Source organism: Macrotis lagotis, chromosome 1 (assembly GCF_037893015.1).
Source record: "Macrotis lagotis isolate mMagLag1 chromosome 1, bilby.v1.9.chrom.fasta, whole genome shotgun sequence".
In the NCBI taxonomy this organism is placed as follows: domain Eukaryota; kingdom Metazoa; phylum Chordata; class Mammalia; order Peramelemorphia; family Peramelidae; genus Macrotis; species Macrotis lagotis.
The window spans coordinates 635,752,037-635,779,956 of record NC_133658.1 but is presented as its reverse complement, the minus strand read 5'-3'; the positions used below and the strand labels follow the sequence as shown (position 1 = coordinate 635,779,956).

Here is a 27,920-nt window from a genome sequence, read left to right as displayed (position 1 = left end):
GATAATTAGCATTTATCAAGTGCTTATTATGTATCATCCATTCCAGTGATTTCTGGTAATACAAAGAAAAGTCAAAAATATATGATGGTATAAATTTTCCCTTAGGTTTTCATACATCTGAGGAGATGATGAGTGTACAATCTGCTGCCTAATTTTTATCATGCACTTATTAATACAAGCAGTGCATTAACTAAGCTACCAATATTCTTTAGCAAAAACTGCCTTGACAAATGCATTTTTTTTGCATTTTCAGTGGACTTCTTAACGAAATTCAGTCACTAGCCAATCATAGAGGAAGTACTTAGAAATATATGTTAAGGTAGAGGTGGAAGTAGGAATTTTAGTGTCAATAGAAAGTCATGGTGTCCAGAAAAAAAGGAAATAAATATTTATTTTGTACTGACTATGTGTCAAGCAGTTTGCTAGGTGCTTCACAAATATTGTGTCATTTGATTCTCACAACTAATTGAGAGGTAACTACTATTATTATCTCCATTTTATATTGAGGAATCTAAGAGGTGAAATGACATACAGCTAATAAGAGTCTGAGATCAGATTTGAACTTAGGTTCTTCTGACTCTAAGCCCAGCCCTCTCTTGGTTATATAGATGAATAATTTCTTGAGCTATTAAATCAAATGTCAAAACTATTTTAGGAGTCTTGATAGAAATACCTTCATCTATTTGCATCTACATAAGGGTCTGTAAGATCAACAAAGAAGAGCAAACAAAAAAAAAAGGATAGTGGTTTCAATTTCTTAGTATTTAGAAGAAAATTATTAATTGAATCATTTAGATATTAGTAAATAGTATAATCAATACAAAAGTTTATCCTTCAAAATAATATACAGATACAAAATAGTGTGATTGCCATTACAAATGATTTAACTGGGGAGAACAAAATAAGAATTTCAAATAAGTCTACCCTTAGATCTAGGATCATTTTTAAAGTATAATGTGAATATGACAGAGCATTCTGTTAAAAATGTAAGTTCCTAAAGAGTAGGGATTATTTAGTTCTTTGTATTTGAACTTTCAATGACTGTCATAATGCCCAACATAGACTTGTTGTTCAGTTGTTCAGGCATATTCGAATTTTTTTATGATAAAACTCCTTGGAGTTTTCTTGGAAAAGATACTGGTACTGCTATTTTTCTTCTCTAATGTATTAAGACAAACAGAGGTTAAGTGACTTTCCCAGGGTCACATAGTTAATAAGTATCTGAGGCCATATTTGAATTCAGTCTTAAATGTTCACTAAGTGATTTATTGACAGATAATGGTGAAAGAAAAAAGATAACTCCCTAAGTATCCTTCTTTGCCCCTGAGAGATAGCATTAGAAGAACAAGTTTCTTCATGGGAAACCTAAGTGAGATATTCAATTTTTTTCTTTTGACTACTTAAGCTTTGGTGAAAATTATATTTGATAATGCAAAAGGGACACCCTAAAGGAAATCCAAATATCAGAATTAATGTAGATACGATTTAGCATAACATTCATAAAGTTCATTGACATGTTCCTTTCAAAGTAGTGGCATCCTATGATAGTCATTTTATAAAGAATACAAGTCACAAACAAAACTATAACTAGGACTAAGTCACGTCTTTATCATTGGACATAAAATTTATGAGGTACTGATAACATTATCATTGGTTGTGCTTGTATATTAGTATTGACTTCATAATCTTCCAGCTTTAATTTTCTCTTTCATAAAAGGTGGTGTGAGACATACTCTCAGATCCATACATTTTCCATCAGCATTATTCCCCTCTTTCTTTCTCAGCAGTTAATATACACCTCATTCTCACACTATATTCAGAATCACTGAATAATTCATTTTACATAAGAACACATTTATGCTGCTGTGTTTATATAAGGCAATAGAAGGGGATCCTCATTTTTTAACTTGCTTTTATTTTCTTTTTCTAGTAATTCTTCTTATTCTAGCTTTCTTCCAAAGACATTAGAGTGGAAATGGAGCATGTATGTCCTTTCATGGCCTATATTTCATGAAGCCAGATACCCTCCTATTAGCAGCTTAAACAGTAAGTCTCACTGTTTACTTTATAGAGGTGAAATAGTATCCTTTAGAAATAATGAGTTTTGGACAACACATCACTAAATTCTACAAACAAGATTTTGAAAGTGACCTGGAGATGGCATCTACTCCATCCTCTAGTCTTCTGGAAAGACTGTAGCGGGTAGTTTGTCCTTTGCATTCCTGGAGGCAGGGATATCCTATGTATTCCTGGAGGTAGTTTAGAGGCAGCGGTCATGAGGAAAAAAATCTTGTCCTTCCCTGTTTGGTCCAATAACAGGAAAAATAATTGAATAATAGAGTAAATGTAGCAAGGAATTTATTAGACAGGGAAAAATTAATGATGCAATGAAATGGAAACTGACAAATATTAGCAACTCCCTAATGCATAGAATGCCTCAGGTATCTGATGTCAAAAAATCAATTCACCACATTTGTTGTGTGCAAAGAACTAAACTGATTATAGATTATAAATTTTTTTTAAAAAAGGAAATAATCCCTATCCTCAAAGAGCATACAGTCTATTTTAGAAGATAAAGCATCTACACAAATATATATACTATGAGACAGAGTGATAAGTATTCAGAGGTGCAGAGTATCCTAGAGATTTAAGGAAGAAGTCAATACTTTTGCTAGGAGCAATTAGAGAAGCTCATACAATGGAATGGAATGACTACTGGACCTAGAGTTTAATGTTAACTGATTCTCTTAGTCAACTCATTTCACCTTTATGGACATCAATTTTTCCATCTCTAAAATAAATGGATTGGCTTCCAGTTTACAAGAGCAACAAGATGGAAAAGTAGACATCTTCCTTTAATCAACATAATTTTTCAAACCTGTCTTAAACAGAAATTATATAGCAAAGATAAAGTGATTTCAGTTGTCTCCATGGATGAAGATACATAGAACCCAAAAGGTTCAAAAATGTGAACTGACACTCGCTGATCCTGAGGTCACCCAGAATCTTCTCCCCAACTTCCCATGTTACTGACAGGAAGGTTGAAAAAGCATATGAGAGAACCTGCAACAAAAGACAAAACCATACATTAATGGACCTTCCACCTTTTCCTCTTTTTTTTCTTGGAATAAAGATCACAATTCTAGGCAGTTTGCTTTGATCTGTAACAGATGGCTCAGCAGCAATCTTTCAGGAGCTAAAGGCTTCTGGGATTACAATACTATAGAGTCAATGCTGCAAAGCTCTCAACTTTACAGTGAATTGAGGAGGGGCAAAGAGTAAGAGGGAATGAGCTGAGGGAATAAACACAACATACAGATAGGGCTGATTCTGCCTCCCCAAACTCATATGAGACAAAGACTTAAGCCAATGCGCCATGAATTTCCCAGTTTGGGGGGAGGCTGAGATGTTTAGAACATTGTTAGGGAGACCAGAATCAGAAAATGACTAGAGAAAAATCAGTATGGGAAAAGGAGGATAGGGATATTGAATTTACCAAGGATCCCAAGAAGAAAACTCTGAAATCTTACACAAAGGCAGGAAAATCAACAGTAAAAGCATTAATCACAGGGAAAAAAATGCAGCCTCTAAATATAGTAATCTTGTTCAGGCATTTATGAATAAATTTGTTAGGTAGTAGTTGTCCTTCATTATCAGAGGACTGTGTCACCATATGAAAGATAACATGATTTGCACATTTTGTTTATGATAGTGAGGGGAATGTTATGCAAAATAAAGGAACCATATCCAATACTTGATGAGGAAGAGGACCATGTGGAATATAAGAACATGAAACAACTTCCAATTCCTGAATATTTTCAAAGAGAAATAAGAATTATGAGAGAAGAATTTCTGACAATGTATAGAATGGAAAAATTGGAATTTGAGATAGAAAATCTCACCAAAGAAAAAATGAGAGAGAAAAAGAGATTGGAAATGCAAATGCACAGAAGTGAAGGACAATTGAAGAAGAGAAGCAAATAAAGTACAGCATTTGGAGAATATATGTTTATTATGCAATCAAGCATGCTGATCTCAAACAGGTTGTATTGAAAAAAAAACTTAAGGATTGTGTAGTTCTCCAAGTAAAGCATAACAGAATTAAAAAAAGTCAACACCACCATGCATTAAATAATAGAAGAGAACTGTGCAGATTTTAGAGCACAGAAAATGAAGTATCAATTGAAAGAATAAATGGAGGAATTTAGGGAGGGCAAGGATAGGAAGCAAAAACAAACAACAAAAAACACCTGAAAAGCTCAAGAAGTAAAGTGGTTGAAGTTCATAAGCATTAAGTTCTACCAATAATCAGAAAAAACACTTTAAATATAAAGGAAAGGAAATTTATACTTTACAAGTCTCTTCATCAGAAAATTTAGGAGGCAATAGAGCAATATGTTCTAAAATGTAATGGAGTTCAGGGTCCAGTTCAAGGTCCCTTACCAATGAACCTGTAATCTGTGTTTAACCAAAAAGGGACATTAAATAATAAAAAAAATTTGCAAGGTTTTTAGGAAGAAAATGAGAAATAAAGAGTTATATTTATTTAATTAATATAATTATTCATATTAAAATATAAAATCAAACACAACATGATCACTTTAACACAGAAAAAATCTTTGACTAAGTATAACACTCTTTTATGCTAAAAACCCTAAACAATACTGACATAGAAGTGTCCTCTTTTAACATTATAACATATTTTTTTAAAAAATCAAAAGCAAGCATCATATGCAATTTGAATATGCATAAAATTTTCAAAAAAATAAAGGAGTGCAGAAAAGATGCCTACTCTCCTAATTATTTTTAAAATCGTTTTGGAAAGGTTTTCAAGCGCAATAAGAAAATAGAAGGAAATTAGGTATAATGATAGGCAAAGGGGAGATAAATCTGTCCCTATCTGTTTATGATACATTTACTTAGAAAATTTTTGGGAATAATGAAAAATGCTGAGACAACTAATAGCTTCAATAAAAAAGCAGTCTATAAAATCAATATTTCTACACAAAGCAATAATATAAAGGGAAAGTCTTATTCCAAATGACTAGAAAATGCCCAAAATGTCTTTATATCAACCTACCAAAGCATACAAAAGACTTGCATAGATTCCATTTCCAAATATCTTATAAAGAAATAAATAATTCTTTAAATCAATGGAGGAATATTCAATGCTCATAATTAGGTTGTGTCACTATGATAAAATGAAATTGAGCAGAATAAACTTACACTTTTAATGCTGTACCAGTCAAATTAGTAAGGAGATACTTTGTACAACTTGATAAAATAATAGGAAAATTAATTTTGAAAAGCAAAATATCTAAAATGTTTAGGGAAATTCAAGTTTTAAAAATATAGAAATAGACCAATGGAACAAACTAGACAAGGGAAAGTCAGAACAAGAGAACTTAGTTATCCAGTATTTGTTAAAATAGAATACATAAATCAAGGTGGGGGGGGAGAAGGGGAGGGATGGGTTGTGTTTATTTGATTAACAAAAACTACTGGGAAACTAGAAAGAAGACCACCATCTTAATTCATATTCCACAATTCATTCTAGATAGGCACCAACCTTTATATTAAAGATTACATAAAAAATTAAAAGAGAAACAGCTATATTTACATATACATACAATATTTAGAGTTTAAATAATATATGGCATTTTATTTATAACATTAAATAAACTTTCTTTTTTTCTTTTTTATTCCCCACCTTGTAGCAGAGATGACTACCATTAGAGACAAATAAGATGATGATGTCGGTAATGGTGATGATGATAATGTTAGTCCTTCATTCTTGAAGAAGACCATGTCAAGCAAGTGAGTTGGATTTTAGTAAGTAGGTACTGGGCTAAGTCACTAGTCTCAGCATCTCCTCCATAGCCATCTGGCCACTGGACCCAAATATTGAATTCAGGTCCTGGCCACTGGAACCAGATATTGACTGGCCAGTGGACCCCCAGATTTGATGTGTGTATATGTATATACATATATATAATATATATATGTATATATGTATATATACATATATCATATATATATATGATTTCTTTTTTTTTTTTTGCTGTAAATAGCATCTTCCTTTATAGAACCTTTGTGGTTATGATAAGGGTTTTCATAATAGTCAAAATGACTTATTCAAAACTGTTCTTAAAACAATTCTCTTGATTCTGTTCATTTTGTTCATCATTATTTCATGCAAATTAATCATTGTTTTTCTATGATCTAGAAGCTCATCATTTTTCATAGAATAAGAGTATCCCATCACAACCAAATACCAGAATTTTATAGTCATTTCCTCCAAAGAACTTCTTACGAATATCTTTTGTCACAATGTCAAGCTCTTTTCTTATTTAACATTCCTGTGCCTATTACCTATATTCTTTATCTACTATTCCTTGTTTCTGATCCTTCCTGTTGGACTATCCAGGATTTGAGTGTACTGCTTAGCTCTGACTTATGATTGATTAGGCAAATTATTCTTCTGGTCTTACCTGGTCATTGATAATAATCTTTCTGTAACTGATTTTTGATAGCAGCATGTGTTCCCACTCTGGACTCCCTATTTCTACCCTCATTATATAAAACCTAGACTATCTATTCCATCAGCTTCCTTAATGTTTGCCCCTTGCTTTGTGTCCTTGATCATTCGTCACTTTATCCTCAGCACTGACAGAAGGAAATCTCTCTTAGATTTAGAGAAATTCAGAGGTCATTGCACAGATTCCCAAGCAATTTTAACTGAGCAACTGTCCTTATCAGAAAGCTTTTTCTTAGGTAATATAGCAAATACTTGCATTGAAGTAAGGGAAAACATAAGTTTAAATTCTACCTTATATATCGAGTAACTGTGACCCTGGGTGAGTCATTTAACTCCTTCTACCCTCAGTTTTCTCATCTACAAAGAAAGAATCACACTAAGACTTATCTCACAGAACCGTTTTGAAGTTTGAATGAGATAACACATACAGAGCAAGTCAACAAGCATTTATTGAGTGTCTAGTATGTTCTAGGCTCCATGCTAAGAGTTGAGAATAGAAAGAAGGTAAAAATTGTCTCTACCCTCCCAAGTGACAGGAAGCATTTTGAAAACCATATAACTTTGTATAAATATTAACATTATTATTGTTGTTATATATCATATTTTTCAAACTTCATTATTGAATTTAGAAGACAAACTTTTTTTTTAATTTTTTTTTTATTTAAGGCATTGGTATTAAGTAACTTGCCTAAGGTCACACAGACAATTATTAAGTGTCTGAGGCCAGACTTGAACTCCTCCTGACTCTAGGGCTAGTGCTCTATCCACTAAGGCACCTAGCTGCACAAGACAGCTTTCTAAAAGTAAGCTTTGGTCTGCATTTAAACTCCACAGTTCCTTCTCTGGATATGGATAGTATTTTCTATCACAAGTCTTTCAGAATTATTTTTGATTATTATACTGCTGAAATGAACAACTTCTTCATAATTGATCATTGCCTAATGTTGCTTTTCTTGTGTATCATGTTCTGGTTCTGCTCAATTCATTCTGCATCACTTTATTTATTTTTTATTTTTTTAAATTTTTAAATTTTTTTTCTTTTTTCTTTTGTACAGTTTTTTATACATTAATAAAATATTCTTGTAAACAAAATACCCCCTCCCCCCCCCAAAATATAGACTCACTTGAGTGATAAAGTAAAGGAAAGACAAAAAAATTAAAGTTAAAATTAAAAAAATAATAGTAATAATTGTAGGTATGGCCAGGTTGCTCAGTGGACAGAGCACCAGCCCTGGAGCCAGGACGACCCAAGCCCATATCCGGCCCCATACACCCAACAATCACCCAGCTGTGTGACATGCAAGCCACCCCAACCCCACTGCCCTGCATAAACCAAAATAAGAAAAAAAAGACCTAAAATAAAATAAAATAGTAATAATAGTAGGGGTGGCTGGGTGGCAGACAGAGCACTGGCCCTTGAGCCAGGAGCACCCAAGTCCAAATCCGGCCTCAGACATCCAACGATCACCCTGCTATGCAGCCCCAGGCAGGCCACCCAGCCCCATTTGCACTGCACCCCCCACAAAATAATAATAATAATAATAATAATAATAATAATAATAATAATAATAATAATAATGATAAAAATATGCTTCAGTCTGTGTTCCAACACCACCAACTCTGTCATGGGTAGATCACATTCTTTATGATAAGTCCATTGCAAAAGTTACTTGCATATTTTTCCACCGTTGCCATTGCTGATCTCAACTCCCTCCTTTCATATTTCTGCACTACCATATACTATATTTTCTCTCTCCTTTCACTCTGACTCTGCTGTAGGGTAGCTGAGTGGTGCAGCAGACAGATCCCCAGGCCTGGGGCCAAGAGGCCCCAAGCCCCCATACCACCCTTTAGGCCCGCATTCACCTAGCCCTATGGTCCCAGACAGGACTTCCAATCCCAGCCCCTTGCAAGAAGTAAAAAAGAAAATGTGTTATATCTGACTACTCTCCCCCCATGGTCCATCCTCTCCTCCATTACTCATATTCCACCTCCTTCTCCCTGTCCCCCTTCTCTCCTTCTTACTCCAGATGTCTATACCCCATTGAGTTTATATGCTGTTTCCTCTCCTAGCCACCTCTGATTAGAGTGAAGATTCCCCTCATTTCCCCTTTGCCTTCCCCCCTTCCATATCATCGCAATAGATCATTGTAATAAAGAAAATTTTGTTATATGAAATATCTTGGCCTATTCCCCCCTCTCATTTTCTTTCTCCCATTACATTTCCCTTTTTGCTATTGACTCCATTTTTATACCATATTTTATCTTCAAATTCAGCTCTCTCCTGTGCTTCATCTATAAAAGCTCCTTCTACCTGCTCTATTAATTGAGAAGGTTCATATGAGTATTATCAGTGTCATTTTTCTATACAAGAATACATGCAGTTCATCATCATTAAGTCCCTAATATTTTCCCCTTTTCCTCCAATCTCTGTGCTTCACCTGAGTCCTGTATTTCAAGATCAAACCTTCTGTTCGGGTCTGGCCATTCCAACAGGAACATTTCAAATTCCCCTGGTTCATTGAAAGTCCATCCTTTTTCCCTGGAAGAGGGCATTCAATTTTGCTGGGTAGTTGATTCTCAGTTGCATTCTAAGCTCTTTTGCCTTCCAGTATATTATATTCCAAGCCCTATGAGCTTTTAATGTAGTTGGCTCTAAGTCCTGTGAGATCCTGATTGGAGCTCCACAGTATTTGAATTGTGTCCTTCTGGCTGCTTGTAATATTTTCTCTTTGACTTGGGAGTTCTGGAACTTGGCTGTAATATTCCTGGGGTTGGTTTTTTGGGATCTCTTTCTGGGGGGGTTGATCTGTGGATTCTCTCCATTTCTATTTTGCCCTCTGCTTCTAGGATATCAGGGCAATTTTCCTGTAGTAGTTCTTTGAAAATGATGTCAAGGATCTTTTCCTGATCATGACTTTCAGTTATTCCAATAATTTTTAAATTATCTTTCCTATATCTGTTTTCCATATCAGTTTTTTCAATGAGATGTTTCACATTTTCTTCTAATTTTTCATTCTTTTGGTTGTGAAGTATTGAGTCCTGATTTCTAGTAAATTCATCAATCTCCCTGAGTTCTATTCTTTGTCTGAAGGATTTGTTTTCCTCAGAGAGCTTTCTTATCTCTTCTTCTATCTGGCCAATTCTGCTTTTTAAAGCATTCTTCTCCTCAATAACTTTTTGAACTGTTTTATCCATTTGACCTAAGCTGGTTTTTAGCATGCTATTTTCTTCAGCATTTTTTTTGGATTACCTTGACTAAGCATGCTACTTCATTTTCATGTTTTTCTTGCATCTCTCTCATTTCTTTTCTCAGTTTTTCTTCTAACTCCCTCATTTGATTTTCAAAGTTTTTTTTGAACTCAGTCATAGCCTGAGCCCCATTTCTGTTTTTCCTGGAGTCTTTAGATGCAGGAACTTGTGCTTCCTCATCTTCAGACTAAGTGTTTTGATCCTTCTTGGGCTCACAGGCAAAATGTTTCTCCATGGTGTTCCTCTTGTTTCTCTGCTTGATCATTTTCCCAGCCTGAGCCTGGTTTGGGGGTGCTTCCTGAGCTTTTGGGACATTCCCACAAGAATCTCGGTGTGTGAGGTTCTGTCCTCTCTCCTGGTCTGTTAATGACCATATGCGCCCCCCTCTGCCATGGGGCTGAGGTGGGGCGGCTGCTGTTCTATGGGGGGGCCTAGGCTGCAATCAGGATCTGAATGTGGTCAGAGCCCCAGAGTCCTGCTCCAGGGACAGAGCTCTGCAGTCTCTCACTTTTCACTCCTCTCCCTAGGTTCAATGGGCTCAAGCCCTGGGGGCTTCTGCTTACTGGCTCTGCCTGCTTTTGTTTCCTGGATATGGGCTAAAGTGGCCAAGCTGCATGCTGTGTGCCCTAAGGGCTGGGCTTCATGTGCTTGCTCTGGCAAAGGTCCCCCCCTCTGTTCCCCCAATTTGTCCCTGATGCTCCCTGGAGCGTGATTCAGGAAACTTACCCACAGAGGCTCCTAGAGCCCTGGGGCTGAAGACAAACTTTTAAAGCCATGAAATAAAAGCTATCTAAGCCCTTTCATCTCCTCCTCTCAAATCTTTTCATGCTTATACACAAATATATCTGCAAATCGATTGCATTTCCCTAGATATCTTCCTCTTAAAGTCCACTAACATTTCTATGTAGAATTCCTAATTATTAAAGATCACTAATTACTAAAGATTACAGACAGTATGCATGCAAATAATGAAGGTTCCAAACCTCTATAAATATGGAATTCAACCTCTTTTAAAAACGTATAATCTATTTTTTCCTTTAATAATAGTAGCACCAACTTAAATATCTGATATAGCAACTCTCAAGTAATAAAGTGCAATTTTAAACCTTTATTCATTAATAACATTTTATTTTTTTGTTTAATTTTATTTTCTTTTTTTCTTTTTTAATTAACTTTTACTAAAGATATTATTTGAGTTTTACAATTCCCCCCCCCATCTTGCTTCCCTCCCCGCCACCTCTCCACAGAAACCACTCTGTCAGTCTTTACGTTGTTTCCATATCGTACCTTGATCCAAATTGGGTGTGATGAGAGAGAAATCATATCCTTAAAGAAGAGAAGAGAAGTCTAAGGGGTGAAAAGATCAGACAATAAGAAATCTGTTTTTTTCTAAATTAAAGGGAATAGTCCTTGAACTTTGTTCAAACTCCACAGCTCCTTATCTGGATACAGATGGCACTCTCCTTTGCAGACAGCTCAAAACTGTTCCCAATTGTTGCACTGATGGAATGAGCGAGTCCTTCAAGATTGAACATCACTCCCATGTTGCTGTTAGGGTGTACAGTGTTTTTCTGGTTCTGCTCATCTCACTCAGCATCAGTTCATGCAAATCCCTCCAGGCTTCCCTGAAATCCTGTCCTTCCTGGTTTCTAATAGAACAATAGTGTTCCATGACATACATATACCACAGTTTGCTAAGCCATTCCCCAACTGAAGGACATTTACTTGATTTCCAATTCTTTGCCACCACAAACAGGGCTGCTATAAATATTTTTGTACAAGTAATGTTTTTACCCTTTTTCATCATCTCTTCAGGGTATAGACCCAGTAGTGGTATTGCCAGGTCAAAGGGTATGCACATTTTTGTTGCCCTTTGGGCATAGTTCCAAATAGCTCTCCAGAAGGGTTAGATGAGTTCACAACTCCACCAAGAGTGTAATAGTGTCCCAGATTTTCCACAACCTTTCCAACAATGATCATTATCCTTCATGGTCATATTGGCCAATCTGAGAGGTGTGAGATGGTACCTCAGAGAAGCTTTAATTTGCATTTCTCTAATAATTAATGATTCAGGGCATTTTTTCATATGGCTATGGATTGCTTTGATCTCCTCATCTGTAAATTGCCTTTGCATGTCCTTTGACCATTTGTTATTTGGGGAATGGCTTTTTGTTTTAAAAATATGACTTAGTTCTCTGTATATTTTAGAAATGAGTCCTTTGTCAGAATCATTAGTTGTAAAGACTGTTTCCCAGTTTACTAATTTTCTTTTGATCTTGATTACATTGGTTTTATCTGTGCAAAAGCTTTTTAATTTAATGTAATAAATATCATCTAATTGGTTTTTGGTGAGGTTCTCCAACTCTTCTTTAGTCATAAACTGATTCCCTTTCCATAGATCTGAAAGGTAAACTAATCCTTGATCTTCTAATTTGCTTATAGTATTATTTTTATGTCTAAGTCCTGTAACCATTTGGATCTTATCTTGGTAAAGGGTGTGAGGTGTTGGTCTAATCTAACTTTCTTCCATACTAACTTCCAATTATCCCATCAGTTTTTATCAAAGAGGGAGTTTTTATCCCAATAGCTGGACTCTTTGGGTTTATCAAACAGCAGATTACTTTAATCATCTCCTGCTTTTACACCTAGTCTATTCGACTGGTCCACCAGTCTATTTCTTAGCCAATAACAAATTATTATTTTAATTTCCTACTCATTGGTGGTGAGTTCACCTTTTTCATTTATGATACTAGCAATTTGGTTTTCTTCTTTCTTTTTTTAAATCAAATTGACCAGAGGTTTGTCAATTTTATTGGTTTTTTCATAATACCAACTTTTGGTTTTATTTATTAATTCTATAGTTTTTTATTAATTTCTCCTATAATTTTTAGAATTTCTAATTTGGTATTTATTTGGTGATTTTTGATTTGTTCTTTCTCTAATTTTTTTTAGTTGCATGTTTAGTTCATTGATTTCCTCTTTCCCTAATTTATTCATGTAAGCATTTAGAGCTATAATATATCCCCTGAGAGTCACTTTGACTAAATCTCAGAGGGTTTGGAATGTTGTTTTATCATTATCATTATCTAGAATAAAATAGTTAATTCTTTCTATAATTTGTTTTTTGGTCCACTCATTTTTAAAATGAGGTTATTCAGTTTCTAATTTGTTCTGGGTTTATAGCTTCTTGGCCCAGTATTGCATATTACTTTTATTTCATTGTGATCTGAGAAAGAAGTATTCATTATTTCTGCCTTTCTGCAGTTGATCATTCAGTTTTTATGTCCTAGTACATGGTCAATTTTTTGTATAAGTTCCATGTACTGCAGAGAAAAAAGTATATTCCTTTCTATGCCCATTCAGTTTCCTCCATAAGTCTACCATATCTAATTTTTCTAACAATCTATTTACCTCCTTAACTTCTTTCTTGTTTATTTTATGGTTCGATTTATCTAGATCTGATAGTAGGAGGTTGAGGTCTCCCACTAGTAGAGTTTTAGTGGCTATTTCTTCCTGTAGTTCTTTCAGCTTCTCCTCTAAGAATTTGGGTGCTGTCCCACTGGGTGCATATATATTCAATATTGAATTGACTTTATTGTCTATGGTACCTTTTAGCAGGATAAAGTTTCCTTCCTTATCTCTTTTAACGCTATCTATTTTTGCTGCTGCTTTGTCTGAGATAAGGATTTTTTACTTCAGCTGCATTTTTTACTTCAGATGAAGCAAAATATATTTTGCTCCAAACTTTTACCTTTACTCTATATGTATCTCTCTGCTTCAAATTAGTTTCTTGTAAGCAGCATATTGTAGTATTCTAGTTTTTAATCCACTCTATTTGCTTACATTTTAAGGGAGAGTTCATCCCATTCACATTCATGATTACTAATTCTTTACTGCCCTCCATGCTATCTTCCCTCCGTTTGTATTTCCCCCCTCCTTTCTCCCCCCTTTATCCATATTCCCCAATATTTTGTTTCTGAATACCACCCCCTTCAGTGTCTTTGCCCTCCTATATCACCCCCCCTTTCTTTCCCCTTTCCATTTTTCCCTTTTCCCTTTTCCCCTTCCCTTCCTTTTGTTATATCCCCTTTTTTCCCCTACTCCCCTTCCCTTTCTCTGTCCCCCCCCTCCCCTTTTCCCCTTTTAATACTTGAAAGGTTAGATGTTTTATAAGTTAACTGAGAATGTGTAGGTTGACTTTAAGCCATGTGTGATGAGAAGAAGATTCAGGTTAATCTCATCTGCTCCCTTCTTCCCTTCTATTACCATAGGTTTTTTTTGTACCTATTAGTGTAATGAAATTTATCCCATTCACTTCCCTCCCTTCTCCAGTCTCTTTCCTGTCCCCCTTTTTAAGAAGGTAGTGTTTCCTTAGATCATTCTATGTAAGTCATAGAAAATTCTGACTGTCTGTCCCTTCTAATTCAGTATATTCTATCGAATAAAGTCAAAATTCCTGTGTGTTATTAGGGTCTTTCTCCCAAGTGGGGTTAAAGTCAGTTACATCTCTTTAGATATCACTGTCATGGATAGGTCATGAATGTCCATCATTTCTGGATAGGTATATTCTCTCTGTTAGAGTTACAATTCTCAAGATTTATGAGAATCTCCCCCCCCCCAATGCTGGGATATAGCCAGTTTCAACGTACTGGACTGCATTCTTTTTTCTTTTACCGCCACCCTTTTTTTTTTAACCTTTTCATGTGTCTCTCAAACCTCCTGTTTGATGTCCAAATTTTCTGTTTAGCTCTGGTCTTTTCATCAGAAATTTTTGGAATTCTTCCATTTCGCTAAATGTCCATCTTTTCCCTGGAAGAGAATGCTCAGCTTTGCAGGAAAGTGGATTCTTGGCTGCATTCCAAGATCTCTTGCTCTTCGAAATATCTCATTCCAGGCCCTTTGATCCCTTAATGTTGATGCAGCCAGGTCCTGCATGATCCTTACTGTGGCTCCTTGATATTTAAATTGTTTCTTTCTGGCTGCTTGCAGGATTTTCTCTTTTATCTGATAGTTCTGGAGTTTGGCCACAATATTCCTTGATGTTTTCATTTTAGGTTCTTTTTCTGGTGGGGATCGATGAACTCTTTCGATAACTACTTTGCCCTCCAATTCCATGACATCAGGTCAGTTTTACATCACTAGAACCTGTAATATTAAGTCCAGGTTTTTTTTTTCTCTTCAATGTTTTCAGTAAGTCCTCTAATTTTCAGGTTTCCCCTCCTCGATCTATTCTCGAGATGAGTGGTTTTGTTGATGGTGTATTTTGCATTTGCTTCTATTTTTTCTATTTTTTGATTTTGTTTAACTGACTCTTGCTGTCTCATGGTGTCATTAGTTTTTGTAGACTCCATTCTTGTTTTGGGGGAGGAGTTTTCTTCATTAACCTTTTGCAACTCTTTTTCCAATTGGTCAATTCTACTTTTGAAAGAGGTTTCCATTTGACCAATTGAGGTTTTTGAGAGAATTAATTTTTTTTTGCGTTTGCCCTTTTGAAGATCTGAGAGATTTATTCTCATTTTGTATTTGTCCAATTGTACTTTCTAAGGTTTTGTTTTCTTGTTGCAAGGTATTAATTGTCTCTCCCAAATTTTTAAGCTCCTTCCTTATTTCTTCAAGGAAGTCTTTCTGTACTGAAGACCAGATTGTACTCTCCTCAAGACGTTCCGGGTCTCTCTGAGTTGGGGTCTTTCCCTTCCAAGAATTTTTCTATGGATCCACATTTCCACTGACCCTTCTTCATTTTGCTAAGACCTGAGTTGGGGAGGGGCTGTGTCACAGGGGCTTGGGATCGCTAAAGGCTTTACTCACTGAGTGCAGTTTCTCTGTCTGGCCAGTAGGAGGTGCTGGTTGCTTTCTCTGGAGTGTCTGTGACCTTGGTTGAGGCCTTCTCCCTTTCCTTGAAGGGAGGAGTTGGAGCTATTGAATTCTTTTGCCTTCAATCAATGGTGGGCTTTACCCTGGCCTGAGGTCATTCCTCAGCTGGGCTGGTTCTTTTGCTCACACACCTGGGCCTAAGGCAGAAGTAGTTTGCATTTGTTAGGGAAGAAGTCTGAGTTGTAATGGGACTCAGACCAGAGGACCCCAGGAATGGTGTCAGAAGCCATCCTGCTCCAGAACTCTCCCCCCAGCCCTGTCCAGGATCTCCCGGGGGACAGCTCCAACACCAGCACCTCCACTCCCCTGCAGACTCATGACCCCAAGGTCCAGCCCCACCTCTGATCCAGCAGGTCTGCCTCTTGCACCCTCAGACTCCTGGCTCCAATTCAGCTGTTGATCTGGCTGATCTGGGGCTCTGACTCACCCTGACTCACCACTCTGAGCCCAGACTCACCCTCCTGAATTCAGCCAAAGCTGCTCTAGGAGACAAATCCGGAGGTAGATCTTCTTTCTCCTGGCTTTTCCTTCTGGGTTTTGTGGGTCGGAATTCTATTAAGAGGTTTGTTTCATGTGATAGATGGGGAAGAGATCAGGAGACTTTAGAATTGTGCCTGTCTTCTCTCCGCCATCTTGGCCGGAAGTCCCATTAATAACATTTTAGGTTATTGGCAAACATCCTCTTGGTATAAGATCTTTGTCTAATGACCAATGAATGAACACATACTATGTGAAAGCAAATATTATCAATCTTGACCTTTTCAGTGTGAACAAAAGACTTAATGAATTGTCCCATACACATAAAACTGGTAGATTTGATTTTTCCATGGACAAAAAGCAGTATCATTTGATGTGACACTCATCATCTAATATTACAGTACTCGTTACAAAAAGATAACCAAAACGATAATGGTAGTTTGGATGTTAACATCTAGTTTTGGAGATTTATTTACTTTTCTGGAAAACAGTTTAAACAAATTGCATCCATTTTTCTAAGCTCTCATTCACTGCTCTATACATTCCCATCTGACTTCAGTTTATCAGAAATGATTTTCTCCAAGATCTCCAAGATCACCACTAGTCTCTTTTATTTGCTTATAGAAATTTTTTCCCCCAATCCTCATCCTTCTTAACTCCTTTGCAGAGCTGGAATTACTAACCATTGACTTTCCTGAATTTGTTTTCCTTCTTGGGTTCCCTTTCTTCTAGATCTACCACTACCAGTTTTGCTGATCTTTCTAATCTTCATTGAGAAATCATCAACTTGACTTGCCTCAAATTTTTAAAAATTTTTTCTCTCTACATTCTCCCTTTAACTCCATTCTTGGTAATCTCAAACCATAAATTCAACCAAAATCTACGGAAATTACTTCCAAATGTACTTCTCTAGCTTTCCTAGTATTCCTGAGAACCAGTTTCATACTAACATCAGCTTAATGAAGATCTTCAGCTATCCATTAAATAAGCATCTCAAACTTGTCATGGCAACAACAGCAAAAAAAAAAAATCATTATATTTCTCCAAAAACCTACCTTCTTCCTAACTTCCCTATTTCTTTTGAGAACACCATTATTCTTCTTGTTACTTATGTTCTCAACCTTGGAGAAATGCTTCACTTCACTGCTATCAATTCTTATTTTTAATCTACTTTTACATATCTTCTATCTCTTCTTTCCATTCATTCCCTAGTAATCTTCATTCAGATCCTCCAAACATGGTGCAATAACTGGTGCAAAGCTTCAAAATTGGTCTTTCTGACTCAAATATTTCCCCAATCCAATATATTCTCATGTCATTACCTTCATAAAAGTTTCTGTGGCTCATCATTGATCAGAAAATAAAATAGAAAATATTCATTAAAAAGGAAAAAAAATCTAGAACATTGGTGTTAAAAACACTTGATAATCTAGTTCTAAATAATCTTTCCCAGTTGTCTATATGTTATTCTCCTTTCATGCTCAATTCTCTACCAAAACAGGCCTTTCTTTTATTAATATTCAACATACCTCTATGTCTTTAGCTGGGATGTTCTTTTTCTTCACCTCTGTCTTTTGGATTATGTAGTTAATTTCAAGGCTCATAACTAGTGCCAACTCCTCTCAGAGGTCTTCTCTAGACCGTAATCTTTTAACTTCCTTTTCTGCAAATAATTTTGTATGTATCCTTTATTTATTTATTTATTGTAAACACGTTGAATATCCAAACCTAAATTTACATCTTTTTAATCTCTGTCTATTGCTCCTAGTTCTGCCTTCTAGGGTCAAATGGAACAAGCCTAATCTAATTTATGCATAATACCTTTTAAAGTGTGTTAAAACAGCTTTTATGTTACTGTTGAATTTTCTGTTTTCTCATCTAAATTTCATCAATTCCTTCAACAGAACCTCATAGAACACTGATGAGTTTCTTTGCCTTTCTGGTTGCTGTCTTTTGGATATTCTCCAGTGTATTTGTGTCCATTCCTAAATTATGATGTTAAAAAAACTAAATAAAAGACCACATATGATCCGGCCATCCTAGAGTATGGAAGAACTATCCCCATTTCATTTTGCTTCTCAATGCAGTCTATATTTGCATTGGGTTTTTTTTGTCTGTCTTCCTTAATTCTTTTTTTTTTAGGTTTTTACAAGGCAAATGGGGTTAAGTGGCTTGCCCAAGGCCACACAGCTAGGTAATTATTAAGCATCTGAGACCGGATTTGAACCCAGGTACTCCTGACTCCAGGGCCAGTGCTTTATCCACTGCACCACCTAGCTGCCCCACTTCCTTAATTCTTAAAACAGGTTTAGCATGTATCCACTAAAACCATCAGAATTCACCTTTTATTTTTTTCAAGAAAAACTACTGCTTAACCAATCTATCCCAATCTTGCACTTGGAGAGTACATTTTTGGAAATTAAGTATAAAAATTTTACATTCACCTCAACTAAATTTCAGTTCAATGTTCTAACCTATCAGAATCTTTTTTTCAGATGCTGACATACTAAATAAAACTATTTCCAATAAGACTATTACTCTCACATTTTCATCATATGAGAATATGATAAATAACAAGTTCTGGTTTCTTATCTTTTATTAATTTATCAGGGAATCTGAAATGTATGCTGATCTATCTCAACACTTCCTGAGGAAAATGTAGAATAATCTAGAAATTAGTACACAATCTTTTTTTCCTTTTAATATGTCTTAAATTCTTCCCTAAATATTGCTGGTGTTTGATATCCAATTCCTATCCAATTCAAATCCAATTAAACTGGTTTGTTTTGAGTCACTTAATGAAGTCAAAGTATTGCATTAAACTCTAGATCTAGGAGAAAGGGATTTCCCATGAGTGGAGGGCAAAATTGGACAATATCGATTAAATTAAATCTGGGCTTTGTTTGAGTAGTTGTACTTAAAGGAGAAAAATTGTATAGAAACTATATGCAACCACCCAAATAATACCATATGAATTTTAAATTTATATAATGCTGTCATTAACTTATCTCATAGAATTTTATTATTAAACTTGAAGAAAAAAAAGTGGCAACTCAATGAATTGGATGTTTCAACAAAGAATACTCCAAAAAATTTCCTCTCCAGTATATCATGTATTTGTGCTCTTCTCACTAAACCCTCTGAAGTGTATTCTGAACTAAAATTTGTGGCAATAGCATTATGCCACATCTTTTCTTTCTTTATACACTGTTCAGATGTTTCTAAAATAAGTGACTTTAAATAAGAAAAGTGTCTAGTGTCATATCACCAAGTCTCTGAGTCTGAGGTTCAGAGGAATGCTGAAAGGGATGGGTTAATTGACACAATACCACTTCACATATTCTCATAACCATCTTGCCAGTCATTTACCACTCTACAGCATATTGCCACTTCCACTCTCTCTGACAAAGCTCACCACAAAACCACAAGCTCACTCCAATTTCTGAACAAAAGTTCAACTTGAAAAGGTTTCCTTAAGTGTCATTTTTATTTGTGTTTTTATTCAGAGACAGAAATAGGACCAAGTCTAGGAAAAAAAATTTCTCTCATTTATCCCCTGTGACTTTTTTTCCTCTTTTGACGGATCCACAGATCTTTTGAAGAAAATAAATTTTAAATCTTTATCGCTATGACTTTCCTCTTTCCTCCTCCAGCAAGATATCCTCAAGTAAATAGTTTCTTCACATTAGTTTCTAGCTACTCAGAGATTCTCACTGTCCAGCTTTAGATAATTTACCCCAGGTAGATTCCATACTCCAAATCTTTATAAAATCTATTTTCTCTAAACCTCATTTGGTCTTACCTTTCCCTATATCTTTAATCTTCAATAAATAATTGGGTTAAAGTAATCCATACTTTGTATGATTATTAAATGAATTCAGAGTTTTAGAATTCTAGGTATGTATGTGTTATAGAATAGTCTTGCAATTTGGTGAAAACTAAACTTTTCTCAGAATATTGCTTCTAAATGTAAATAGATAAGGTGATAGATACATAGATAGACTATAAATGTGTATGTATATATGTACAATTTACAAATATAACCAATTACTTGAAAATATTTTAAAATACTTAAAATTTAAATTTAAATAAACAATCCATACCCTCACCAGCCCCAGGTTGAGAAGACAATGTGTGATGTTTCCCAGATAAAATATTTGCATTTTAATAGTAGAAAACTGAGGACCAATGTCTTATACCTAAAGAAATAATTCAGAAGGTTGTGGTTTTTGCTGGTTCTGCACTTTTGAAGAGGATTGATGACATCCCAATAGTAATATTTTGATTTGTGCAACAATTGGATTTAAATGAGGAAGAGTTGCTCAGTATTCACCTCACTTTCTTTTCCAGTCATAGAAAAAAATGTCAAGATGACCAGCAATGGTCTGGGACCAAGTTCTACAGTACCTGCTTCAGTTGCCTTCATGGCCAGTACAACACGCTCTTTTTGCCTTCCTATTTTATCAGGGGAAGTCTTCATATGTTTGGGGAAGACATCTCTCTAGATCACTGATTATTTTGAGGCCTGTCAGGTACTCTTAATGTGGTTTAACTCATCTCCCAAGATATGGCTGCTGTGCATGTTATAACTTCTTAGAACTACCAGGTAGGAGTGTACACAAGGTGAAAAGTTTACACCAAGAGTGGATGACCAGCTCTGAAAAGAACTTGGCAAATCATCACACCAGAAGTGCTAGTCCTCCCTTAATACTCCATACACCCCAATTTTGATGATAGGCATTTTCTATCCCCCTTAGTCAAACATAAGTTCTTTGAAAGTGCTGATGATTTTTATTTTCCCTCATTGTACCCTAAGTATCAGGATATGAGTGTGTGTGTGTGTGTGTGTGTGTGTATGCATTTTTGTATGTTTAGGCATATATACATATATGCATATCTATTTTCAACAAATATGTTTATATATATATATATACACATCTGTGTGCTTGCAGAATTGAAGTGGATTAAAATTCCAAAATACTGTCAAGTAGTCTTGACTTATGGATTTTTATAGAATTTACATTGGATTCCCATCACATATATTTTTTCCTTTTGGTTTTTGCAAGACAGTGGGGGTAAAGTGACTTGCCTAAGGTGACACAGCTAGGTAATTATTAAGTGTCCAAGCCTGGATTTGAACTCAGGTCCTCCTGCCTCCAGGGCAATGCTCTGTCCACTGAACCACTAGTTGCCCCATCCAACATATATCCTGGGAATATGGCAAAACTATTTTGATATCTTGACTAAATTTTTCACCCACATAATCACCAACTGTTCTATAATTTTAGAGTAACTGAAACCAACAAAGTTATGTTTAAAACAAACATTCTATAATTAATCAAATTTAGCCTAAGCAAATTCTTAAAAAATTTATTTTATTATTAAAGGCAAAAAAGGAAATTTCCACATATAGAACATAACATAAAAAGATTTAATATATAAACATGAATTTTTATTTCAAACTATATATTTTAAAACACTACGTAATTAATACACCTCATTTTATTTTTTCTTTTTAAAAAATGTATTAATTATTTTCATCCATATGAACATGTATATTTTTAAGTTCCAAAATTTCCTTCCATCCTCCCTTCCCATCACCCTCCCCTCAGTGGTGAATAGTTAGGTTAGCATTGTACAAACATGTTTTTGATAAACATGTTTACAGATTAGTTATTTCTGGTATGAGGAATTAGGATTAAGGGAAAGAGATACAGAAGAGATAATTTTTATAAATTATTCATCAGATTTAAAGGGTTATTGTTTGTGTGTGTGTGTGTGTGTGTGTGTGTGTGTGTGTGTGTGTGTATGTGTGTATGTGTTTTCTTTTTTTTCTGCCTCTGGATAAGGATAACATTGTCCCTAGTTGGTCTAATCAGTCTAGTACAGTTGTCCTAGCTCTCTGAACTGCTGAGAGGAACTGCTTCCATCAAGGTTGCTCTTCTCTCAATGTTGCTGTTAATGTGTACATTGTTCTCTTGGTTCTGCTCTCTTCACTCAACATTACCTCCAGTAATTCATTCCATGCTTCTCTAGAGTCTGACCATTTATGGATTCTTATAGAACAATAATGTTCCATATACCATAACTTGTTTAGCCATTCCCCAATTGATGGGTATCCCCTCAAATTATAATTCTTTGCCACTACAAAAAGAGCTACTATGAATATTTTGGAAAATACAGGACTTTTAACTTTTTTTAGAATTTCTTCTCAATATAGATCTATAATTGGAATTTCCAGCATGAACAGTTTTATTGCTTTTTGAACATGATGCCATATTGCTCTCCTGAATGTAGGATCTGTTCACAACTCCACCAGCAATATACCAATGTCCCAATCCTCCTACAACCTCTCCAACATTGATCATTTCCCTTTTTCTCCTTTTAGCCAATTTGATAGGTGTGAGGTGATACCTTCTTGTTATTTTTAATTTGCATTTCTCTAATCAATAATGATTTTGAGCATTTTTTATGATTATATATATATATATATATATATATATATCTTTAATTTCTTCATTTGAAAACTGTTTAATCATATCCTTTCACCATTTATAAATTGGGGAATGACTTGTAACCTTATAAATTTGATGCAATTCTCTATGTATTTTAGAAATGAGAATTTTAACAGAACTCTTAGTTGTGTACATATCATTTTCAAAGTTATCTTGTTTTTCTGTGCTTCCTTCTAAGTTTTCCTTTTTTCCCCCATTATGCTCTGGTTTTTTTTCTTTCCCAACCTACCCTGCCCTAAAGAATGCTATCATTAGATATCACTATGCATATATACTACATACACTTCTGTTTATAAGTTCTTTATCTGGAGATGGATAGCATCTTTCTTCATGTCCTTTGTAGTTGATGAGTATTTATAATAATCAAAATGACTTGTTTGTTCAAAGTTGTTATTAGAACAACATTTCTGTTACTATGCACAAAACTTTCTTGGTTCAACTCATTTGACTCCTCATTATTTCATTCAGTTCTTTCATTTTTTAAAAGATCAATCAGCTAATTATTTCTTATAGCACAGTATTCTTCTTTCATAATCATATACTAAAATTTGCTTAATCATTTCCTAATTTATGGTCATCCCCAAAATTTCCAGTTAGAGATGATATAAATATTTAGAAGTACTTTCTCTTTTTCCCTAATCACCTTGGAAAATAGATCTAATAGTGATATTGCTGCATTAAAAGATATACAGAGTTTTACAACTCGTTGGGCATATTTCCAGATTGCTCTCCAAAATGGTTAAATCAGGTCACAATTCTACCAACATGGAATTAGTGCTATTTCTTCTCCTCCATTTGCAGTTTTCCCCTTTCAGCCAATCAATTAGGCATAAAATGACATCTCAAAGTTGTTTCAATTTGCATTTTTCTAATAAATAATGGTTTAGAGCATATATATGATTTCTTTTTTATTTTGATTTCTTCATCAAAAATCTACCTGTTCAAATCCTTTGATCACTTATAAATTTGGGAAAGACTAGTTTGCTTAAAAACTTGACAAAATTCTTTATATATGTTTGAAATATGAGATCTTTATCCAAGAAATATTATGGATATATTTTTTTCTCCTTTCCTTTTGATGTTGATTAAATTTATTTTATTTATACAAAAACCTTTCAATGTAATGCAATCAAAATTATATTTTTATACCTCCAAAATACTATCAATTGTTTATTCATAAATTGTTCTTTTTCACCTGTGATAGGTAATACATTACATATTCTTCTAATTTTATTGTGATATCTTCCTTTATATGTAGGTCATTTTGACCTTATCTTGGTAAACAGTTTTCAACAGGTACTCAGCAATTGCATTGCTTTGATTTGGAAGTACCTGGTGATGTAGTTCATTTGTTTCAGCATCTTCAACTCTGAAACAGATGACTTTTCTCATTATTCAATTCCCACTCAGCTATATTTGCTCTTTTGAATAAGATTCATTTTTTTCCATTTTTCACATTTCAATTCTAAGGCAGAATAGCCATGATTTTAAAGTTAAGCCATAGGCTTAAATCCTGGTTCTGCTGCTTATTAGCACCTCTTTGACACTAGGTAAATCATTTAACCTTTGCAAGCCTCAATTTCCTCATCTTTTAAATGAAAAGATTAGATTGGATGCCCCCTAAGAACCCTGTCAGTTCTAAATTGGTGATCTGTGTTTTGTTAATAAGAAAACTTTTAAAAATATAAACATCCTATATCAGTATCAATTATATATACATATATACATATATATATGTATATATATATATACAGTGATAGATATCTGAAATTGTAAGTATTGTTCTTAAAACGATAATTCCCTCCTGCAATTAATTAGCCAGCTCCTCTACTGCTCTTTTTAAAGCTTGAAAGCTATGGCACAATAGGAAAAGTGATTTTCCAATATAGAGTTAAATAAAGTAGATGTACTGGAAACAACTTGAACCGCTCTCAAGACCCAACTGTTAATATTTCAGTGTCAGCATTTATAACTCAGATAATAACAAATGCTCTAAATAAGGACTTGACTTAGCATTTTTGTTGATTATCTTGTCTTATAACATGATGGAGAAATGTTTATAAAGCAATTTAAACTTAAAAATGCATTGTATATATTTTTTTCTGGACAGTCACTTGTTAGAAAAATGGAAATTGGATACTAGGCTTCCTTTCATGACTATCCACACATTAGTTGTAGGTAAGTCATTCAGAGGAGATCCAATGCAAAAAAAAATCAGAAAAATTATTCACTTCAAAATACACATTATTACCTGAAGAAACTTGATGTCTTCAATTAGTACAGAAGAATCACTACCACACATAAACCTTTGAACTTATCAAACATTTAATAAATATTTATTCAATTGAATTGTACAGATGAAATCATATGGAAGCATGGAAGGAATGCTGAACTTTTAGAATGAGATGTAGGCTTGAATCCTAATGATGAAATTAACTAGTTGTTCAACTCTGATCAACTTTTGTGGCATTTGAATCTTGCTCAACCTTCTCCAAAGAATATTATGATTCTTACCTTAAAAGAAGGAAGAGAAAGTCCTTCAGAGAGACTTCTCTGTTCTTCAGTCTCTGAAAGAGACATTAGACCAAAGTTATATTTATCACCGTAAATGTTACTGATCTAAAGGCAAGATTTTGGTACTCAACATAAACCCTTCTTCCCTTTAACTCTTAAAAGGGTAGGATTAGGGGCAGCTAGGTGGCACAATGGATAGAGCACCAACCCTGGATTCAGGAGTAGGTGAGTTCAAATCCAGCCTCAAACACTTAATAATTACCTAGCTGTGTGGCCTTGGGCAAGCCACTTAACCCCATTGCCTTGCAAAAAGGGGGGGGGGTAGGATTGCTAATGGCTTGCGTGTACCTGGTTGGCTTGTTTCTATCAATAAAGGTTATACAAAAGACTATCACAATGAAAAAATGTTTTTATGTCCACTTATCCAGGTAAAACATCAAAAACTTGAAGAAATAAAAATAATAAACAATAAAATAGAGAGCTGAATGAAACCTTCAGATCTGAGAAAGAGGAGATCTTAGCTGAATCAAAAGAAGAGTTCCAATCTCACCCAAGAGAAATTTCTCTAACACCAAAGATGTCAGAGGATCATGTTAAAAAGTCAATTTTCTTTGCATGCCTGCTGACTCCAAGGTCAGTCTTTCTGTCTCCCTTTTGTCTCATTGAAAACTTACATGTACTCTCTTGAAGAAGCTTGTTTATCTTATTCCAAATTTTCACACCAATACTATTTCAGAGGTGTTCCATCACATTTAGCATTCTCTTCATTAATCTGGAATCACATACAGTCAAGACAAACAGTAACTAAAAAAGAAAATGCAAAATAAGAAAAATAATAATAGTTGATGAATCTACCTCATAGGGTTGTTCTGAAACAAACTAAATTTTCAAATGATTCCCCAATATAAGTAGTTGAGAAAAGGATAGAATGCAACACCAAAGTATACTTTCTGATGTCCAGTTGAATGATGTCTGATCCACTTAAGTAAGCACTTAAGAATACACCTATCATGTTCCAGACCTAATGAAATATTGTTGAAAAAAGTGTCTGATATACATTGATAGAGGAAGTATCTACATTGGTAAAATCTAAATTTTAGACTAAAAAAAATATAAAAGCAAGAAGACAATATCCCACTGCATAGCATGGTGAATAGAGTTTGCCCATAAACCAGGAAGACCTGATTCAAGTACTACATTTAATACATCCTGACTTTGTGACCCTGGGTCAGTCACTTATCCTCCATGGACCTTAATTTCCCTATAAAATAAAGGGACTGTATTCAATGATCTCTGAGATAACTTCTAATTCTAGATTTATGAATTCTATAATCCTGCATAGATCAAAGACATTTTGTTTTCATGAAAGTTTCAGTCCATTCTTATAATATGTTGCATCAAATATCTGCATGGAAATGTGATTTTGACACAGTGATAAGAAATGATACAAAACTTTGCTATTTTGAGGGTTTAATCAATTTTTTTAGAATGTCTTTTATAATGCATCTTGTTTTAGTTTTGATTACTGCGTACAAGAAGATAAATTACTATAAAATGCTTTATTTTAAATATAACATCAGTATTACACTTCTTGTCAGAATTATCCTTGATTAAATAATTTGAATTGCGATTCATGTTCCCCTCCCCAGTAGATTATTACTTTAAAAAAAGGAATACATATGTGTGTTCATATTAGTACATGAAGGCACATTTTCACACAAAAGCATAATAAAATATGAAAAAAACTCATTCTGTTTTACTGACTAAATGGGAGAAAAATTTACTTTATTTTTTAGAAAATAGTGTGAATCTAATGTCTTCTGGATTATTTTCTAATGAATTTGGAAGAGCCAGGTGACTGCTTCCTCATTAAAGACAATTATAGTATATTTTTTAATATCCATAGTTTAACCATCTTTTTTCCTGCGATATGTACAGCATGATATACTGTTCTATATTTCTTTCATGTGTATGTAAACATGTATAATGTATGTCTATTTATACATATATACTCATATATATATATATATATTTATACATATGTATACAAAAGATTACCACTTCCTTGAGCCTTGTGTCACTCTAGCAGAAATGAAGAATGACAATAGAAAACAATGGCAAAAATGCTAATATATGGCTCTCCTCAAAGAAAAGCCTCTATCTTCAAACTGAACATTGTATGGGTATAGGTGAATCCATTATCAAGGTTTCATTTCTCTCATTCTTCTTTTGACTTCATACCCACCCAGTGATAGTAGAACTGCATAGAACTCATTTGGAACATAAAGAGAGTATCTATGTGTAGTATTTTGGAATAACAATTTACTCACAGATAAAACAAAATTATATTTTTGCTTTCTATTCTCAAGAAGGCTGGAAGGTTCTGAGTAAAACAATTAATTAGGAGCATTGACAAGATTTTTAATTCCTTCTCTTTCCTTTAGTATTTGTTTTAAATAGAACATGTAAGCAATACAACCCATACATAAAACTTATCACAGTTTATGTTTATTCTGCTTTTTATTGCATGTTTGAAAATTAATAATTCAATGTTCTAATATTAGCTGTCATCTTAGCTGTGATAAAATTAATAATTCATCAAAATGATATCAAACAAATGGCATCATTTTTGTCTAGAATGAGAAATTGTCTTGACTGCTTTGAAAAACTACAATTGGTGAATTTATGTCTTTTATTTGTGATCAAATAATATTTAACAACTTAAGTTATCATTTTAATGTTTTCATTTT

General features: G+C 34.4%; 1 long non-coding RNA gene across 1 annotated transcript; it reads left to right on the top strand.

The window, feature by feature from the left end:
- The first annotated feature begins 1,944 nt into the window (after positions 1–1,944).
- Positions 1,945–26,533, top strand: LOC141522179 (uncharacterized). Its single transcript, XR_012478149.1, has 3 exons — positions 1,945–2,046; positions 5,718–5,817; positions 25,599–26,533. It is a non-coding gene; the product is annotated as an uncharacterized LOC141522179 (long non-coding RNA).
- Positions 26,534–27,920: the final 1,387 nt, after the last annotated feature.